The sequence below is a fragment of the Nicotiana attenuata genome, chromosome 7 (genome assembly GCF_001879085.1).
Source record: "Nicotiana attenuata strain UT chromosome 7, NIATTr2, whole genome shotgun sequence".
NCBI classification, from domain to species: domain Eukaryota; kingdom Viridiplantae; phylum Streptophyta; class Magnoliopsida; order Solanales; family Solanaceae; genus Nicotiana; species Nicotiana attenuata.
Genome location: NC_031995.1, coordinates 8,457,160 through 8,464,317, shown reverse-complemented (window position 1 = coordinate 8,464,317; position 7,158 = coordinate 8,457,160). Strand labels below are relative to the sequence as shown.

The following is a 7,158-nucleotide window of genomic DNA, read 5'->3' as shown; positions in this document are numbered from 1 at the left end:
TGCGGGGCGAGTTTGAACGTTGGCGGGGCGGGTTTGAGATTTTGCGATTGCGGGGCGGGGCGGGTTCAATTTTTAAATTTAAAAAAAATATGCGGGGGCGGGGCGGGGCGGGTTGTCGACCAAAAGACTGGACTATGGAGAAGTACTCTTCAACCTCAATTTTAGCGAAACATAAAAGTATGGCCAATTAGTAATTTCCAAAAACATAAACACGTAAAAAGTTTGGCTTATGTAGTAAAAAATCACATTTAAGTCTAGCTTTTTAAAAAACAAAAAAAAATTTATTAAGCAAAAAAAAAAAATGCGTGCGGGGAGGGGCGGGTGAACGCGGGTGAAGTGCGGTGCGGGTAGATGCGGGTTTAAATCCTATGCGGGGCGGGGCGGGGCGAGTTTAAATTTCGCAGGGTCCAGACAAAACCCGCCCCGCACCCGCACCATCCCGCCCCGCCCCGCCCCGCCCCGCCCCGATGTCCGGTGCCCCCATTGAAGCCCCCACTATATTCCGATTGGCGCCGCACAGGGCCCTTTGGGAAGCGCTTTCTACCGATGATTTTTCCATATCCAAGTTTGTCCAACATTGTTCCATACGTTTTGGTTTCCCCACATTTTCAGCTGCCGCTGAAATAGAATTGTTAAAGACGAAGAAGAATAGTACGGAAAGATGAATGCTCCAGATCGTTACGAACGATTTGTCGTTCCTGAGGGGGTTAAGAAGTAACTACTCTATTTTCTCACTATATAGTGTTAGTTAGTAGTACAATGGGTTAACAATTTTCTTAATTTAATTAGGGTTTAGTACGAGAGAGACACAAAGATCATAAATGCAGCTACTTTCACCATTGAAAGAGAGGAACACACTATCGGAAACATTCTTCGCATGTAAGTAAAACACACTTTGGATTGCTCTTTTTTCTCTATTTGTGTTAAAGTTTCATTCTTTTCTTCGAACCTTTCCTGCACCGTTGTAAAGCCCTGATTTTTTGGTAATATTCACTTGATTGTTGAACATAACAGGCAACTGCATAGGGATGAGAATGTACTATTTGCTGGATACAAGTTGCCTCATCCTCTTCAGTACAAAATCTTGCTCAGGGTTAGTAATATTCCTATATATTCTTTTGTTTGTGCCTGTTTCTTCAGCTTTTTGTGTGTTTTTTTGCTCGTATAATTGCAGTGCATTTAAGTGCTCGTTTGGTTGGTTGGTATGGGGAATTAATCACGCTATAAAACTCCGCATTGCTTGTACATTGTTTGGTTACTAGTTTGTTTTCCCTCATAAATAAATAATACTTGTATACATTATGCGGGAATGTATGTATTTTTTTTATGTGGGATAGGATGTGGAATAACAATATTAGCAATACATAGATTAAACATTCAACACAAGATTTATCTCAACCTAAATAATTCCTAATTCCTGCATAACTTCTCTTTGAACCAAACAACCCCTTAAAGTAAGCAAATGTGTATAGTTTTCTATGTGATAATTGTGAGTGCAAAAAAAAAAAAGATGGCTTGGAGCAACTAGGAAATGTCGTAGCTTGTTATATTGCTCACAAAGGATAGCAAGATGCATGAGTCAAGCTAGTTATGTTCTAAAGGTGCACGTAACAGAAAGAAGGGCAGTGAGTATTCACAAACAAGGATGAATATGAGAAAGATAGGATTGTATTCACTAGATAAAAACCTGTTCCTATTACTTATAAGAGTAGTTGAAGAAGCTGAACTGATTGGGGTGGGAAAATAAAGCTATGGAAGCTGGAAAGATGTGTCATGCATTTAGTATAGTAAATTGGAAGGGTAATTTCAGTGGCCCGAAAGGAAAGTAATACGGTTACATTTTCAGTGCTTGCTAAGTGCAGATAGCTAGTGTATGGTTTTCCAGCTAGTTGATCGCTTTGGTGGATATTCCTCTGCAGAAATGACCAATTTAGATTTCAAACTGAGAAGTGAGTAGCAAAAAAAAAAATCAATTATTGACAGTTAAAAAGATTCTTTGACTCCTTTTCCTCATTCCTGTAGAAGCTTTCACGCTTCAAGACTCTCCTTACGCTATCTTGCACCTTGAATATGACTTTAACAACTAATAAAAGAGGAGTTAAATTTAAATGGAATATTTTGAGCGGGTCTTAGATGACTGCAGAATAGACTATAAAAATCATGTATTACGTGTGACAAGACAAGATTTAACGTTGTAGGTCGGTCATAACTCAAACGAAAACAATGATTGTTGGTTTTTGAATTACTCACATAAACAACGATGAGTAAAACAGTTGTAAAGCTACAATCTGGTGAAATATACAAAGGAAACAGAAAAAGAAAATCACTAGAATGTCCTTATATATATTAATAAAAAAAAAAACAATATAATGTCTCCTATTGCATAGGAAGTCTACTAGAGCCAACCAGCAAAGCCGTTCCTGATAGACCATACAAAATCGGGGCAAATCACTTCCTCCCACGCCAAATCATACTATATAACATGCAACTGCTTCTTTTGCTAGAGGGCGACTAGAGCAGTTACCTTACTGAATTAACCACCTCCATTTATTACAGTGTGCTGTCCACTATTTGTTTAATTTTAAGCATATTAATGGAATGGTAGGAAATAGTTGTCAGGTGATTAGATAATAGGTTGTTAGTCTTGCAGTCCTGGTGGTTGAGTTTTTTATTTGTTAGTTTTATTGTAGTTTTTGTTAGTAGCTTATTTGATTTGTTAGGTCTTCACTATATAGTCATTTTTCAGAGTTTCTGCATTATAAGATTCCAAGGTTGTATTTTCTTCCGTAGTGTAGGAAGAATAGAATCTTTCTTTTTTTGAGAATGAAAAAAATTGTGAATATTTTCCCTGTCCAGGGGTGTACGTCCTGAAATGGTTGCTGCCAAAGCAATCATGTCTTCTGCATTATTGTTTCCGCTGTATTTCTTGTGGACTTGTATAGAATCTCTTTAGGTTCTTATTTGTCTGTTGGATACTATGATGTTTTACTGCAATCTTGTTTGTTTTATGCACTTCGATCTCTGTGGATTTGACCTATTGCTTTGTTTGATTTGTAGATTCAAACAACAAGCCAGTCCTCACCTATGCAGGCATATAACCAGGCTATAAACGATCTAGATAAGGAACTTGATCATCTAAAGAATCAGTTCGAGGTACAGTTATCTTTTAATTTCTCTAGCTTGTTTCAAGTAGATGTTGTCTATGTACTATAATATGTAACCAGCATCAATGCAGGCATCATTTTTGGCTTCGGATTTCAAGATGTTCAATAATGTTTGATTGTCATAAGAAGAAAAAAATCAAAAGAGTTAAAATATGTACTTAGGAAGTTTTAAATATTTGGAAAATCTAAATAGATAATCCAGCTTTATTTTTGCAAGGTTACCTTTTACTTGAAAAAGTGTATGGTTCTTTAGTACTTATTTCCTTTTCTTTTTTTTGGTTGGATTAGTTATGGTTCTCGTTCTTCAGTACTTAAGATGAAGCATTAATTAAAAATCTTTTATGTATGTTTTCTTTATTTTTTATATGAAATACTATGGTTCTACACGGGATGGACGCAAAGTGTTGAAAGCATCTGGAGTTTAAGCTTTTTTACCTTCTTCTTGAGAGACAAAAAATGGTAGGGAAGATAACCTGTTAGATAAACTCTTATACTGAAGCTCTTACAGTTTCTTGTCTCGAACTTGCCACTGATTTAAAACTCAATTTAAAAGCTGAAATAAGAGATTTTATAGTGATGGCTATTCTTCTAGAGTTCCTTAATACTTCTCAAAATGGACAGTTAGGTCCTATGACAATTCTCCTGGTTGAAAATTCTTGAGGGGACAGCTTGCACTCAAAGAATCTCCCTACTTTTTCCTTTCCTTTTCAAGCACCGTCATGCTCAGTTTAGTCTCGCCATGAGTGTCTTCCCTTTTGCCACCTAATGATCCAAAAAGTTACAAACCCTTGAGCAAAAAAAAAGATACCAGTTACCTTTTTCTCCTTCCTCATTGCTATTAAAGGGGGACGACTCCACTTATTTGCTAAAAGTGAGCCTGTCCATAAGCTGCTCAATTACCCCTGGGAAAAGCCCCATAGGTCTTGAAACTTTGAGAACTGAAAAGCGGTGACCATGGACTGGATTGTCGTTCTCCGACCACTTGCTTTACTTGTTGGTCATTGATGTTATAGGAAAGACGAACAATATTTATAGACTCCATTGCAGAACATACGAAAAGGTCAAAAATGATGAAAGAGGAGAGGTGAAAAATCCTATTTGTTGGCCACCTTTTTCTTTTTCTAAAACATTTAACTATGAGAATCTTCAAAATCTAGCCATATAAACAGGAAGATTGAACAAAACGATCATTTTATCACCATATAAACAGGAAGATTGAACAAAACGATCATTTTATCTCTAGATCTACCATGACAACAGTTAGACAGAAGAGAGCTTATTGAATCTAGTTGCAGGGGAGAGCTGAAATAGAGGGTGAATGAGAGCTGTTGCCAGGGGAAGATCCGCTGGCTAGTCTGATACTAACCTAAGCCTTCTAACTCGGGGGAGTTTCTAGAGAGAGAAAGTAGAGAGAGGTGACTCATGACGTGTCCTTGGCTATTAAGCTATGATTCAACCATGTGAGAGGTTCTTGACATGTGATTTGAGAGGATTAATGAAGAATTTGCTTTGTGAAGTTTGGATATTAGAAGAAAGAAAACAAAAGTGAAATTAATTCTTTACCTTTTATCTTTGATTCTCTAATCACAAACTGTTTGTTGATTAAAAAAACATGATCAGGGTGAAAGCTAAATAGTAAACATGAGTGAACCCTAACCCTGTTATAACTAATTAGAATACGAATCTCATCCACAAACAATCCTAGGGAAGCTTCAAAGCAAGCCAAAAATTATCTTTAGATATGGTCTAGTCCCCTCAGCTCAGTTATGGGGAGGGGTTGCTTATTCACTTCTCTAGCTGATTCTATTGTTGCAGAATCAGACACCATCATCAGGGGACGCTATCCTCCTTTTCCTTTTCTTTTTTTCTTTGTGTTTCTTCCACATCACCCTTTTGCTTTCGTAATAGCCTGGTCCATCTGGTCATTGTATGGGAAAATATTGCTTCATATTGACCTACTTACTATTTGGAGAGTCGAATTCCTTGGGAAGAAGAAGCTTTATAAATGGGCTAAAAAACTTCCTAACAGGTAGGAGTGTCCAGCTCATAAGTTTTGAAGTCGCTCTATTGGCTTTATCAGGTTTTGTCCATGCATCAGATTTTGCATTTTCATTTTCACACGGTGACAAGTGAATGATTTTTACTTGAAACATTTCTGTGGTCGTTCATATTATGATGCTTAGTTTGTTCTCTTGACTGTAGGGCGAATTGGCCAAGCACTCGAGGAATTTTTAAGCCATTTGACAGTGATTTTTGGTTCTAAACAATGGTGCCTCGTACAGTTTCCTAGTTCTATGTAGGTTAAGGAGTTTGTTTATTCAAGTCTTCATCTGTATATATGTTCAACCAGCAACTACAGTTTGGCTTGGCAGTAGCCCAGGCTTCGATTTAAACTATTTGCTTTCAATATTGGCAAGTTGTACTTTGAAAGTCTGCTGTATGCCTCAAGTCTATTTCTGGTGGTCTTGAGAAGTACCTTCTTTGTCTTGGATCTTTTCTTTAACATTATCTTTTGCATCAGACTCAATGTTTATGTTGTAATAGATGGAAATATGTAGAAATTATATCGATATAAAAAGTACAGGTAAAGTCAAGTTGCTTCTCTTCGTCTTCATATTTTTCTCTCTAATCTTTTGTGTCGTGTAAACCAATAAGGTAATCTTATAGGCGATCAGCAAAGCTGATATCACGACCTTTGGCAGGCTTTCTGTATCTTTTTTGTTTTTGTTTGATTTTTATTATCTTATAACTATTAAATTTTAATCAAGTTTCGAATTTTAACAATAAAAAAAAGAAAAGCGCTCCCACATTATATAGAGGACTGAAAATCATGTTGGAAGAAGGAAAGGAAAAAAAAAAAGCAAAATGAGGTATTTTAGAATACCTCTTTTTCTTCTCATTCTCCTTCTCCTTCCAGCCTTGAACTCTTGACCTATTGGAATTGAGAGGAATCTCTCAACCACTAGGACAAGAATGACTGGTGTCTTCCTAGCAACAAGCAAAATTATTTATTTATTTAATTCGTAATATAAAATGGGCCAAGCCACCAAGTTTGAGAATGGTCCATGTTCATGGAAAAAAAGTCCAATATTGAGTGAGCAGTGTCTTTGCGTCATTGGGCAAATTATTAAGGCCCAAACAGCTAGGCCCACAAGGTAGTGAACACCTCATGTTTTGGGGAATTTGCACAAATAGGACACTTCGATGTCACTATTAATTTTTTGACCCCTCTTGTCCCATGGACAAAACTTTAAGTTTAACAAGTGTTGCTCCTCGCTTGCTCCATGGCAAAACTTTTGATTTGTCATTAAAAATTTGCCTATGGGGCAAACGAGGTCAAAAATCAAAACCATCAATTTCAAGGTCATCGGGTGTAATTTTCTGTCAAGTTTATCTAAACAATATTTCAGATGAAGTAGATATCATCTTTATATCCTATCTTTTTGGTTCATAGTTAGCATGTAATTTGTTTGAATATATAGGTACTTGGTAGTCTATAAATTAAAGCGTTATGAGATCATCTTAGTTGATGGGAAAAAAAGGAAATCATCTTAGTTGGTAATTATTCAAAAATTAATCCTTCTTGCTAATGTAGCCATCTTATAGTCCATACTCCATGCTCCATACTCAACTCAAACTTGGAGAAATTTGAAATTTATTGCACAGCCTTTTCTTATAACCAAGTTCTTTAATTGACTAGTAAATTCCAGAACTTTAGTGTTAGTTCTGGGGCTTTTTTTAATTTTAGCCCGCGTCAAAAATTATTTATATTCGGTAGCCAAAAAAGTATATAAAATTTGTATAATTTTTTTATATAACATATAGAATGTGTGTGTGTGCGCGTGCGTGCGTGTGTATACATATACACACAAAAACTTTATATTTTTTCAGCTATTATTTTAAGAGCGGCTATACAGTGTCATTTTCCCTAATTCTTTCAATTCATGTCCTCTATAGCAATGTTCATTTTTCAATGGTCGTTGATCTTACCAAA

General features: G+C 36.3%; 1 pseudogene; it reads left to right on the top strand.

The window, feature by feature from the left end:
* Nucleotides 454-5,758, top strand: LOC109228652 (annotated as a pseudogene).